The following is a 15323-nucleotide window of genomic DNA, read 5'->3' as shown; positions in this document are numbered from 1 at the left end:
CTTGTAAACACTATTAAAATCTTTCATTTTATTTCATTATATCTATCACCTTTCCCTTGTGATATTGGCAAGATCGTACTAATGGAGAAAAAAAAATCCATTTGTAATGCCCAAAGACTGCCTTGGGCAATAAATATATTTTAGATATGTACTGACACGAGAACTAGATATATCATACCAAGTCAACCGCTGATTTAATATTTTTTAAGAGATCCTTAAAATCTTACACTGTCAACAATTCATAAGCTGGACAATTCAAAATTACAGAAAATATATTTTTAAAATTTTGTCTGACCTGAATAAACTTTGTGGGCACGCCAAGAAAACAAGGCTGGCTACTTGGAGAGCAAGTCGGAAGGCCCACTTGGGTCCTGTCTTCTTCTTTGTGAGACTGTCAATCAAATTTTTGAAGCTTTTGAAGTTAGCTTTTCTCTGGCATTCAACCAATTCAAACTCATTTCGATCAATTTTTTTCGCAAGAGGACATTGTTGAAGCTTTTGAAGTTAGCTTTTCTCTGGCATTTGAGTGATACCAAGGAAACAAAAGTTCGGTGAGAAATCATTGACCTGTAACATACATGTTCTTTCTAACTTTTCTCTGGCATTTGAGTGTATAATCTAGTCTAGTTTTGTAGATTTTAGTGCTGCTTGATCATTATGTTCTTAAAAAGCTCTTAATTTGGGCAGTTGATTGCATTCTCCTTGGGATTAAGTCTTTTTCCAAGGATTTGGGTGTACTCAATGGGTTTTCAACGTGCATCTTTCTTAACAGCCCACCGTCCCATGAAAATTCTACATTCTTATAGTTACAACATTTGAACATATTTTCGCATATATGTTTCCTGCTCTAAATTCTGAAATTTGTATAACAACATTTGGATATATAGATTTGCATATATATTTCCTGCTCTGAATTCTATACTAGGACTGCCAAAAAGTGGATTGTGAGTAAATCATAGGCTAAGAGAAGATATACTCTAAGATGTCCCTGCAACTTCTTTTCTTCTTGGCCTTATTCTTTCCTCACTGTTATAGCAAATTTCAAACTTGCTAGTCATGCAGTTGATTGAGACACGCTCATAGTCTTAATTGATGAATTGGTCTTGTCTATAGCAATTAGCTTAGTAGATATTCTTATACTATTCAATTTCCTTCAGTGGATTGGTTGAATTCCTGCTTCATTGCACATTGTCTTCAACAGTAGATTCTTTAAGTTTTATTGGAACACATTCTGGTTTAGTATCAAAGTGGTGAATTGGAAAGGTGGACCCATTGTTAAGATTGAGTGGACAACCTTTATGCAACTTCTAGTATCAGCTCATAAAATTTAAAGATTATGTGGTCACTTTATTGAATCAACTTGTGATTTTAAGGATGCTAAGCTTATCCTGTTTAATTTGTTTGGTGGATTTCAGGAATTGTTCGAACGCCGTTCCAAATTCTTGAGCCGCTTCAAGTTTTTAGTCCAGGAAAGAATCAACAAAATGGTAACAGATCTTCTGTTTAAAAACCCCATTACAGCCTTCATTAATGTTTCATGGATTTAGTGATTACCTGTTTGGAAATGTGGGTGGCTAGATTTATGATCATTATCAAATTACCAAATTCCGTGGTCTGCTGTGTATGCTTTGCTGCTTGTCAACAATGTCTAGATATATTTCTCATATGATGTGCATATTACTTATTGCCACAAGAAATTTTACATGTGAAGTTTACAGTTGAGGAGCTCCGAAGGATCATGGATTTGAAGCATAACATCCGAAACATGTCCGTCATTGCTCATGTTGACCATGGTACAATTTTCTGCTTCTCTCCTATATTCCTATTCTAATGTTCTATACCTTTGAAGCCATAGATAGACACGAGGTTAAGCTGTACTAGGAACTTCTGCAAACACTTGACATCTTTAGTCAAACCTTTTCAGGAAAGATACGCGTTTCCCATTTTGTTTCTCTGCTAGAGGATTTGAAATGATTCTATTGAAAGATTTAATCTTTAGTCAAACCTTTTCAGGAAAGATACGCGTTTACAATTTTTACAATTAATTTTGTTTCTCTGCTAGAGGATGCTGCATAATTTCAAATTTCAAACCTTTTTTCTTAAATTCAGAGCTTTGGTGAACATAAACCCACATAAACTATGTTTAATACTCACCAGCATACCATTGTTGTGGATCTTAAGAGGGAAATCCACATTGACAGATTCTTTAGTAGCAGCAGCTGGAATTATAGCTCAAGAAGTTGCAGGAGATGTTAGGATGACTGATACTCGTGCAGATGAAGCTGAGCGTGGCATCACTATCAAGTCAACTGGTATCTCCTTATACTATAAGATGACAGAGGAGTCTCTGAGCAGCTTTAAGGGAGAGAGAATAGGTAATGAGTATTTAATAAATCTCATTGATTCTCCAGGTCACATTGAGTTTTCATCAGAAGTTACAGCAGCTCTCCGAATCACAGATGGTGCATTGGTTGTGGTAGATTGTGTTGAGGGGGTCTGTGTTCAGACTGAAACTGTTCTTCGTCAAGCTCTCGCAGAAAGGATTAAGCCTATCCTTACTGTAAACAAGATTGATAGGTGCTTCCTTGAGCTTCAGGTTGATGGAGAGGAGGCCTATCAGACTATATCAAGGGTCATTGAAAGTGCAAATGTGATTATGGCTACTTATGAGGACGCTCTTCTTGGTGATGTTCAAGTTTATCCAGAGAAAGATACTGTAGCATTCTCAGCTGGTCTGCATGGATGGGCTTTTACAATGACAAATTTTGCAAAAATGTATGCTAAGAAGTTTGGGGTCGATGAACTGAAGATGATGGAGATGCTGTGGGGTGAGAATTACTTTGACACAGCCACAAGAAGATGGACTAGCACAAATACCGGCTCACGAACCTGCAAGAGAGGCTTTGTTCAGTTTATATATGAGCCAATAAGGCAGATTATCGATGGGTGTATGAACAATGAGAAGGATAAGCTATGGCCCATGTTGCAAAAGCTTGGGATTGCAATGAAGAATGAAGAGAGGGATTTGGTTGGGAAGGCCCTTATGAAGCGTGTTATGCAAAGCTGGCTGCCTGCAAGTAATGCCCTTCTTGAAATGATGATTTTCCATTTGCCATCCCCTTATATGGCCCAGAGATACCGTGTGGGGAATTTGTATGAAGGACCTCTGGATGATGTCTATGCCAAGGCAATCAAGGACTTTGACCCTGATGGACCCTTGATGTTGTATGTTTCCAAGATGATTCCAGCCTCTGACAAAGGGAGGTTCTTTGCCTTTGGCCGGGTCTTTTCAGGGACATTAGCAAAGGGTATGAAGGTTACGATCATGGGTCCCAACTATGTGCCTGGAGAGAAGAAGGATCTATATGTAAAGAGTGTTCAAAGGAATGTCATATGGATGGGAAAGAAGCAGGAGACAGTAGATGATGTGCCATGTGGAAACACTGTGGCCATGGTAGGGTTGGACCAGTGTATAACTAAGAATGCTACTCTGACAAATGAGAAAGAGATGGATGCCCACCCTATCAAAGCAATGAAGTTCTCTGTTTCTCCTGTTTATCGTGTTGCAGTGCAGTGTAAGATACCACCTGATCTTCCAAAGCTTGTTGAAGGCTTGAAACGCCTGGCCAAGTCAGACCCTATGCTTGTATGCACCATTCAAGAATCAGGGGAGCACATCATTGCAGGGGCAGGGGAGCTCCACGTTGAGATATGCCTCAAGGACTTGCAGGAGGATTTTATGGGAGGAGCTGAAATAGTTGTGTCTGATCCCATTGTTTCCTTCCGAGAAACCGTTCTAGAGAAATCACACCATGTTGTGATGAGCAAGTCTCCCAATAAGAACAACAGGCTTTACTTTGAAGCAAGGTCTATGGAAGAAGGTCTTGCAGAGGCAATTGATGAGGGCCGAATTGGCCCAAGGGATGATCCTAAAGTCAGGGGGAAAGTGCTCAGTGAAGAATTTGGATGGGATAAGGATCTAGCAAAGAAGATGTGGTGCTTTGGGCCCGAGACAATTGGAACAAACATGGTAGTTGATATGTGCAAGGGAGTTCAGTACTTGAATGAAATCAAGGACTCTGTTTTTTCTGCGTTCCAATGGGCATCCAAAGAGGGGGCCCTTGCAGAGGAGAACATGAGGGGTATCTGCTTTGAATTTGTGACGTGGTTTTACATGCTGATGCCATCCACAGAGGAGGTGGTCAGCTTATCCCAACTACAAGAAGGGTCATGTATGCTGCTCAGCTTACTGCTAAGCCCAGGCTTCTTGAACCGGTTTACCTGGTCGAAATTCAGGCCCCTGAGCAAGCTCTAGGCGGCATTTACAATGTTTTGAACCAGAAAAGAGACCATGCCATTGAATCTTTTAAGTTTGCAGATACCCTTAGACTTGCCACAGGTGGCCAGGCTTTTCCTCAGTGTGTATTTCACCTCTAGGATATGATGAGTACTGATCCCATGGATCCTTCTTCACAGGCAGGAAGACTTGTCATTGATATCCGCAAGAGGAAGGGGCTCAAGGATCAGATCACTCCCCTCTCTGATTATGAGGATAGGCTCTAAAGGTATTTGCAATTGACATTCTTACATCACCATGCACCATCAAACTATTTTTCAAATCTTAACAACCAAGAACAACAAGGTCATATCATATGGGCTTTTGCTGGATTTGACGCAAAGGCTTCCAGTTCTAGTGCAATCAGAATTTATTATGGTACTTTTGATCCATGCTTTCTATACAAGTTCTGATCTACCACATTATAGGGTGGTAACCTACTACATTGCCTCTGGTGGCAAGGGAGGTGGCATGGACTAATATTGTTCAACTAATGGGGCAGTTTAGTGAGCGTCTCCAGTGGCCAGATTTGGAAAATGAACTGGTAGAAGAAACATATGATGTCGGTAAGAACCTAGATTCTGATACTGGAGACTCCTGCTGATTATGAATCTTGGGAAATTTGTGGATAGTGATATGCTGCTTGGAATGATGGAAATTTGTGGATAGCTAGTTTGTTTAATTATTATGGTAATGGAATAAGCAACTCAATCACCTAATGCCTTAGACAAGTACAACTGGTTATGGGTTGGTGAAGCGGAGTTCAACTAAGTATGACAACTGTTAGAGAATGATGATGTATTTTGTTGTGCAATAAGGGCAATTATGGAAATACTTGATCCAGTGTCCAAACAGTAACGTAAGTTGATCTATTTAGATCACTTGGCATGTACATGTAATTATGTTGAAGGTGGAAATCCTGGGTGAACCCATCTTCAAATACTAATTTAGGTTGGTTAATTTATATCACTTTGTAATGTATTCTTACTCTGCAATAGAAAAAAGATAAAAATATTTGATGTTCATGTGTTCAAATAACAATTATATTGAGAGGTGTAATGTAGGATGTTAGTAGTGGAGAAATATATCTGATCAAAAAATATTTAGAATCTATATTTATTTTTAAATATAAAGACATTAATGTTTACTTAGGTTTAGTTTGAGTCTAGCTTTAAACTTGAATTTACAAATTGGAGGGTTGAATTCATACATACAAAATTGATTTAAAATAATGAACAGATAAAATTACAAATTGCATGGAAACCTTTTAAGTATAAGAAAGCGGGTTCATCTTATTTCATGTAAATACATATCAAATTGCATATACTAATCATTATATTGAGCAACCAAATTAAAATAGATCTAAACAAAAAAAAATGCAGATATGATTTTTCATCCTTGTATACATGCATGAATATATAATCTACAAATATAAATTACTCTATTTTTTAAAAACAATTAAAAAGGTTAAATTAGTATAGATATCTTAAATACATCTATCAAGAAACAAATTCAGATATATGAAACTTGAATTATTTTATTTACCAAATAGTTATTTTATTTCATTTTAAGATTATTCAAAAATTACTATTATTCTATGATAGATTAAGCAAAAGATTAGGGCCCCTCCTATTCGATTTAAATTTAGAGTTCAAGTAGAATACATGAAAATTCCTTTACATGGATACAATCATCATCAAAGTTGATTTGAAAGACAAGCGAGGCAGTTAGAATTGTCAAAATCTCCCTCCTTACAAATTGAGCACTTGCTACAATGTCATTTACTTAAATAATAATTATTAAAAAAGAGAGACTGACCACAGACTAATATCACTTTGCTAGAGGAGAAGATCCACTAGTTGAGCATTTTTCAATAGTTGTTATAGCATTTGTTGATTTAATGCCTGATATTTTTTATATTATAGCACTAGTACTTGTCACTTTAAGTTGTTAGTGTTGATCATGAGTACATATAATTGTATAAAATGTTTTCCTTACATTTAGAAAGCAACAAATCATGTGATGCCACATTAGCACACTAATATAATATTACTTAGTGCATAACTATCGGTCTTTGTTTTGGGGTCATTTTGGACACCCCAACCAGAAAAATATAATGATATGTCATCATATTTAATGATGTGGACCTAAAACCTTGATTATAAGCTAGAGACTTACCAAGTGATTTGCTCTAAGAAAATAGGAGTGATTTGAAATTGCCACATAAGATTTTGAGAAACACAAAATTGAAACACTTAACTATTGAATCCTCTTCCCTACGCTATGAGCATAAAACTAAAAAAACATAATTTGATATGTGTTAAAACATACCACTGCAAACATACACACACACACATAAGATTAGGGGTTATCTCTACACTTGTAAAGTTGAATTGGTAATGTTCCACATCTACAATTTGATTTGAGATAATAAATTTGGATAAAATAGAGTTAAGGACTTACACTTAGGAATATGTGAAAATAAAATCAAGTTATAATTTAATTATTTACCAACATTCATACACATACACATACACATATGTATATGTATAATATATGTGTATATGTATACATGCGTATGTTTATATGTATATATGTATGTATACATACACACATAAAAACTATACACACACACACACACACACACACACACACACACACACATACATATATGCATCCATCCATATGTATATGTGTATGTATATACATACACATATACAACATAACCATAGTGAAGATTGAACCATAAATCAATGTACATAATATTGGACTCAAACTTGAAACATCTCAAGTAAAACAAAAATATTGAACATGGATAGCCAACTATAGATGGGGCTTCACAAAAACAAGGCAAGAGAAAAACACTTACCTCAACACCAAAGATTTTATTCCCCTTAACTTGCTTCCTTCAAGTCTAAGGTTGAATCATACTCAATCAAATTGTTAGTACAACATACTATCATAGCCAAAATAAAATAAACTTATAATCATCATATAACACCAAGTCTCTATTCACATCATGATCTATAAAAATCAACATACAATTTCCTTCAACTATTTTCTCATTCTATGTTAGTACATTATATCGACTAAGTCATCTTTGCACTTTCAACTTTATCCTTAGATATAAAAGGTTCTGTAAGTATAACCAAATTAAGTAACTTAACTCAAAGTAGCATCAAAATATAAAGCATCTATGTCTATCTATAAGTCGGGCATCAAAAATTACAAAAAGGGTGCCAATGTTGTGAATAAAATAAAATCATGAGTTATTTTGTTTGTTCTGAACCAATTTTTCTATGGAAATATTTTAATATTTTAAATATATTTTTAGAAGGTTCATAATAAAAAGATAGTTGATTCACATTTATGGTTCAAAAAAGAAATGTGTGTGAAAACTGAGTATAAATGTAATTTCATCTAGAAAACTAATTTTCTTTTAATTCAACTTCACTATATTATATAAAAAAAATATTCACCCTTAATGATATTTTGTAAATATAAAGTCCACATCATGTAATTGAAATTTCTTTTTCAAGCCATGGTTAAATAGGAAATATTATAATTGGTTAAAAATTTAATAAAAGTAGGATAAAAGCCACCATACTTTATTGCATTGCCAAATCCTCTACACCATTTATGATATTTGGTGCAAGTAAAAGTAAAAAGCCCATATTACATAGGCAAAGTTTTTGAATGGCTATCTACTTTGGATAAATATGAAAAAATGTGTAATAGATGTTTATAAGAAATCTTCTTTGGAGTCCAATAAATTTTGTTTTTTAAAAATTTGTAGAGATATTTATAGGCATATTCTTTCAAGAGAAATCCTTCTTTGTTTGTCAAGATAGTCTCATCCTCTCTAAGTTTGCAAGGTTTATCAATAGTTGAAAGTAAGTTATATAACCAGTCATGACTTATGTGTTTTATATTATCTATGGATGTTTTGACGTCTAAAAGAGTAGGGCCTTTGTTCTCCCCTACATATCTCTCAGGTAAATAGCAGACCTCTAATATTAATTGTAAAGGTAGTCTTAGATAAATTGAAGGAGATTTACTTAGTTCTTTTGCCATACCCAATAGTGGTTCTACATCACGAAAATGAAAAATTGGCTTGCTAGAAATTGTAATAAAAGATTCATGTAGGTTGAGGTAAATTTTAAGGAATTTTTCTAGATCCATGGTAGTTTTTGCATGGAATGATGTTTTAACTACTTTTTTCCACATTCGTTGAAGGATTAATGTGGCTTCCGAATGAAATTCAAGTATGGCTTGTCCAATATTTTGGTCTTTTGGCTCTATACCTTCTATGTTGAAAGTGTCTCCCATCATCTGCATGCAAACATTGAAATTAAAAGCATGCACTTCTTAAAATATTGAATTTAACTTTTTTTTTCTCTAATTTAAAAATTGATTAATCATATTGAAGAATATATCAAAATTATAATTTAGATCATATTAATAATAATGATTTAATTATAAATATTTAATGAAATTAAAAATATACAATAGTATTATATTTGGGATGTCCACATTACTTACCCCACAAATGTGGCGAATTGTTGCAATTGCACTAGCTTGACCATAAACATATATATGAGAGGCCTTGAGGTAAAGAAGAGCTTGCGTGTATTTACACCCAAATGGATCAATTGAGATGAGATGGATGTCATCTATGAATGCTATGTCCCAATCATCAAAACACCAAGACCAAATACAATCTATTGTGCATGATCTTTTGGGGCAATTTTCCTTACCAACACTCTTCAAAATCGTATGTAGATCACATATGTTGTAAAGAATATGTGGATTGATAGTTGAGTAAACTTGCTTCGCCTTATCAATTGTGAGGCTTAAATAAATCGCCCTTCCACTAGTTCCCTTCATTTGATTAATAATTTTTGATAAATAATGTGTAGACTCAAATTTTATGCAATAGGTTACCTTCATTATAAAATAACAATTCAAATTATCATTATATTGCTTTAAAAGCACAAAGAATAAAATAATATAACATTAATAATTTAAAAAAAATAGAAACATAAATTTATGTAATTCGTATAATTCATATACATTATACTTAAATAATATATATTTGATTTGAACTAATTACTAGTTTTGATAGAATAAAAGAGAATACAACATAGTTTGTATAGTTTGAAGTAAACATAAATATTGTGACTTGAGATATTAATTACATGTCAATAAAAAGATGTTGTGATAATGAACCTAAACAAGAAGAGCAATAACAATCTTTATTGTGATAATGAACCTAAAATGGTAAAAAAATAGACTATTCAAAACAACAAGAGCAAAGCCACTCATATAATTAATAATAGGGTGATGTGATGATTAACCTAAAATATTTAATGAAATTTACCTGCAACAAAAGAGCAATAACAATCATCATTGATGATAAAAGAGCAACAACAATTATCATTGGCGATAAAATAGCAACATGGACATGTTATCATGGGCATCTAATATATAGATTCTCAAGAACAATAAAAATCAACAATAATCTTTGTACAAGGCTCAAGGGTTTAGGTCTCCAACATGGACATCTAATATATAGATTCTCAAGAACAAAAATAAACAACAATAATCTTTGTACAAGGCTCAAGGGTCTAGGTCCACAACATGTACATCTAATATATAGATTCTCAAGAGCATTCAAAAACAACAATAACCTTTGTACAAGGCTCAAGAATCTAGGTCCTTTAAAAAACCTCACTTAAAAATCATTTCATCATCATCATTGTCAATCAATCACTTAGAAAACATGCCAATTCAACTTCCGATAATAATATACAAAATTCATCGTACAAATTATACATTTTAAGACTTAAAATCCCTTTTAACATACCTTCCTTTGTTCTTGTGGCCTAGGATACCAGTTGAAAGGATCAACTAAAACCCTGAACAACTCCTTTATTTTCCAATCCACTTCATTATCCTTCATACAAAACACAAAAAGCCTCTCAAACATATTGCAGGTCCTTGTGGGTTGATCTCTTTCATTGGCATAATAATAGAAGTTATAACGACCCACAATATCGTACATCTCATCTGGGCAATACTTGTCGATAAACAGCTTATAGAATCTCACCATTACTTTAAACTCAATATCCTCCATTACATGAGAATATTCACTCAACTCCTTGAAATTCATCCGCCGTTTTCTAAAGTTTTGGAAAATATTGTCAATATCTTGCTTAGCTTCACTAAATTTTTTTGTAATTGGAGGGCCTTTTTTTATTAAATTCCTGAGCCTTCCCAACAAGTTTACATCTCTTTGAATAGTTGCCATAATTTTGGCGTATTTCGAGTATAGATTTCCACACCAGGCGTATGTATTTCTTTATTTCAGTTGAGTTCTTCTTGGAATCTACTTTCACTACTTCTTCTTCACTTAACTGTATGTCTTCTTCTTCTTCCTTATTGATTTGGTCTATGTCGTTTATCTTCATTTTATCACCCAAGTTTTTATCATTGTCATGTAAAAGATGTTTTAAATTACGCATTGGACACCTCAAAATTGAATCTGAACTCTGTATCCATATTATTATTAATTTTTTAATGTGTAATTAAGGAATAATAATTAATAATAATAAACGCTGTCTTTAAATAAGGAATAATAATTAATAATAATAAGGAATAATAATCTGGGTAGTAATCGAATTGTTTTTGAACGGCCATGTGGATTTGCAAAACTACCCAACAGCTGGAATGAAAAGGAAAGAATTTTAATGATGTTTAAGGGATAAGAGTTCCAAACTGAATTATTATTTTAGATTTTTTTTATGTTATGAATCTTGATGAAGAAATTCACAGTTCTGTAAATTATGGTCTTTTTACAAGATTCCTTCAAACATTCCATCTTCAAATTGTTTTCCCGTCCATTCCTCCAAACGAATAGCGTCGTTAACATTCAAATTCAAATTGTTCCCGCTTGTTTCCGCGTACAAGTTTCCATCACATCAGTTTTTATTTCCAGCGTACTCCCCGCCTATGCCAAAATGGGAGCTTCTGAAGAGGGTAGACATAACAGAAGGGCTTATCACAGTCAAAAATGCTCTGGGAGTTTCTATTACAGTCAGAAATGCTCCTGGAGGTCTTATTACAGTCGGAAATGCTCTCATAGACATTTATGCAAAATGTGGAAGCATCGATGAGGTACGTGAATTGTTTGACCGAATGCCTCCAAGAAATGTTGGCTCATGGAATGCTATGATTGCAGGCTATACAAACAACGAGTTTAATGAAAAGGTTCAGATGCTTTCAACCAAATGCTCTGTCAACATCCTACAGCGTGTGCGAAAATGGGAGCATCACAAGAAAAACATATGAGGGATTTTGTTAGTTGGTGTAGTTGCAATTGCCCTGTTAGAAATGTATGCAAAATGTGTAAGCCTAGACAAGGCACATAACTATTTGACAGAATGCATTGGAGAAATATGGTCTCACATAACGCCTGATTACAAGATATGAACATGATTGATTTGTTTATTTAAGTTTACATGAGAATAACAATGATTAATACACACAACACAAAGACCTCAAAAAAAATAATACATTTTTATTTATTTAAGCTTACATTATTATAATAATGATTAAAACTTCTCACTTTTTTCAATACGCTCTCCAACATGCTAGTTCATAGCCATTTAATTACACTTACTATGACAATTCAATCATAGATTATACTATAATATAGATTCTTAATTACACATTAGTCTAATTACCTCCACTATGTTACATTATTATATCTCTTTAGATTGCACTCCACTTCATAGTCCTTGTTCTCTACTCACAATTTTTATTTAAGACCTCACAATCTCATGCTACTTTCATTCTACCTCTCAACTTCTTCCCTTAACTCTTCACATACCTTTCTTTGTTCCAAACTAAATATAAATAACATCTATAAATTTTTCTAATGATCTGATTTATAGTTCAAGAGGAATTTCCTTAATTTCCACCAAACTAGAAGAGCAAGTCATCTTGCAGGAATGGGTCAACTAATTTTGGTAGGGTAGTTATAATTTCCTATTACATTTGTCAAGACACTACCAACTATAGGATCAAGTAATGGAACCTATTTCATGAAATAAATCCTTCCTATGCCAAGCTCTATGGATCTTATATCTAAAAAATAATTGAATTGTGAAGATGCTAGAGACGTCTACTTGCCACTTACTATGAATCACCACGAAAGTTGTCAACACCTACCATACATCTACACAAAAATTATGAAGAAATAGGAACTTACAATGCACTAGTTTCAATTATTTGTTGTTTATAGTTAAAAATCCTACAGGATTTGAATGAATGCTCTTAAAATTATTACTAGTAATTTTCTTTCATATTTATCACCACTTCTTCCTTAACTTTAATATATGCATATCTTTAAATGTGTAGGATATAAAAAACATATAATCTCTACACTCTAAGCTACATTGGGGATATATACTACAAGAATCAATATGAAATCCTCCCATATGTAGGCCTTCTAATGTAGGGGACGTGATTAACAAAACTACTAATTAAGGAGCATCAAGGCAACTATTTCATTAGAAGTGAAGGTTTAAATCAATCTCGTATCCATGAGTTGATTTGTTCTTAAGAGATCCTTTCTAATAATGATGCTTGATTTTCATGGTGGTTATTACACTATATACTACCCAAAGAATAAAAATATAAATTGCACCAAAATACCACGTCATAGGTTATTACCAATAATAAGATAGAATAGTCAAAAACCACCACATTATGTAAATTCAACAATGTTCCCATTGATACTACATAAATGTAGGAAGATTATTTAATATGTAATATATTATTACAACCCTATTTTACTACACCAAGATTAATTAACCATTTCTAATACCTCAACTCAAAAATATTTTGATTTTTCTTTGCAACCCATGTGAAAGTAAGTTATCTTCAAATATGATGGCATTAGGATTCTTGAAAGTCGCTCACTTAATCATTTTTGGAGCATAAAGATGAAAACTTCCTTGATTTCATATATATAGAGGGAAAATCATTTTTCTACATTATTGATAGATAACAAGAGTTAGAAGTTGGGTTTTTTCGCTTAAGAGCATCATGAGGCAATGAAGAGGGTTTCATTTTTTTTGTTTTAATTATTTTTTTATTGGTTCTTTGCCATATATAATTTTGGTTTAATTAATCAATTCAATCTCTATGTCCATAAGAAACATATATTTAGTATAATAGAATTAGAGCTACAAACATAGTATCCAAGTTTTACTTAAGTTGATCCAACTACTTCATTAGTGTATTGAAGGTTTGGATGTGCTATGAGAAGAATAGAGGATGTCTAAAGAGGGTGAGAAGAGGGAATATAATGATAGTGGAAGGAAAATCACTCTATAAATGAAAAGTTGTCATAAGATGACAAGAGGAATGATATAAGAAATCATTATAGTATTTAAATAAGTAAAAAATTATCTAACTTTAAAATGATAATTTTAGCTTGAACATGAATCATTACATTTTAATAACATCACAAATCTCACACATAATAAACATTGACAAAATAAATATTTCATCAATTTCAATCTAAACATATTTCATCATCTTCATAAACCTTCTTAATCTCGGATATTCTTCAATAATTGACATAGTGACTTATGATACAAAACTTATTAAAAATATGTACCATGGCAGTCCTCTGATAGATGTTGATACCCATTTCCAAAACTTCCAATTTAGCACAAGATGGAAGGATGTCAACAAAGATTTAGACCTGACAATTGCATTTGATTGAAAGTCTCTAAAACCTTTACACAAACCCATTCTGTTTATATCCTGTAATCAGGCGTTCTGTGGGAGCATATTTCTCTCAGGCATTCTGTCAAACAGTTCACGTACCTTTTCTACAAATTTGGTATACATGTCTACCAAGGCCATTGTGGCTACACCAACTGATCTTATGATGGACGTCCATGCCCTATTCCAAAGCTCCCATTTTCTTACCGGCTGGAGGATGTGAATAGAGCTTTACACCCGCTAATCGCATTTGGTTGAAAGCATCTGAATGCTTTTCATTAAACTTGTTTTGGTCATATCCTGCAATCATAGCATTCCACAAGCCGACATTGCTTGGAGGCATTTAGTCAAACAGTTCACGTACCTCATCGATGCTTCCACATTTCACATAAATGTCTATCCGAGCATTTCTGATTGTAGTAAAATTTCCCAGAACATGTTCGACTATGATAAGCCCTTCTGTTATGATTTGCTGGATGTCTACCCTCTCCAAAAGCTCCCATTTTGGCACAAGCAGGGAGTACACTAAAAATCAACACTAATGTGGATGGAAACCTATTTGCTCCATATGGTAAGACTTTTGCGCGGGAACAATTCAAATTCGAATGTTAATGGCGCTATTCATTTGGATGGAATTGATGGGAATGTATGGTTAGATGAAAGTACTAGGCCCACATCCACCTAAGCTCGGCCAGAGCTTATTGTGTGATGTTTAAGCCAGCCCTACATTCTATGATGATGTATTATTCGGTTTCAACCACTCTTTTATTATAAAAGATGTACTTTTTTTTTTTCTTCCCACTCTTCGTGGAGGTTATCCCCTCCATCTACTCATTTCATAGATAAGATGATGATTGCTTAACTCCATAGACAATCTATATTGTCATAAACTTCATTGTGAAAGTGAATAAAAAAGATAATTTCGAGCAAACTATATTCAACAATCTCATAATATAACCAAAGAAGAAAAAAGCACAATTCCATAATTACAATCCACAATATTATAATTTAACCAAAGAAAAAAAAATCCAATTCTATACTCACAGTTCACAAACAAAAACCAATCACAACAACAAAGAAATCAGCTTCAAGAAAAATTCTGACATGATAAACAATTTTATTATTGCCCAGATTATTATGCCTTAGTGAAATACAGAAAGACCAAGTGATTGATTCAAGAAATTCTGGG

The 15323-nt window shown here is 33.5% G+C and overlaps 1 pseudogene; it reads left to right on the top strand.

Annotated features, from left to right (window-relative positions):
* Positions 1 to 412: 412 nt before the first annotated feature.
* Positions 413 to 5269, top strand: LOC131051387 (elongation factor 2-like; annotated as a pseudogene).
* The last annotated feature ends 10054 nt before the right edge of the window (positions 5270 to 15323 follow it).

Source organism: Cryptomeria japonica, chromosome 11, assembly GCF_030272615.1.
Source record: "Cryptomeria japonica chromosome 11, Sugi_1.0, whole genome shotgun sequence".
Taxonomy (NCBI): domain Eukaryota; kingdom Viridiplantae; phylum Streptophyta; class Pinopsida; order Cupressales; family Cupressaceae; genus Cryptomeria; species Cryptomeria japonica.
The sequence above is the reverse complement of the archived record's forward strand: the minus strand, read 5'-3'. Positions and strand labels throughout refer to the sequence as shown.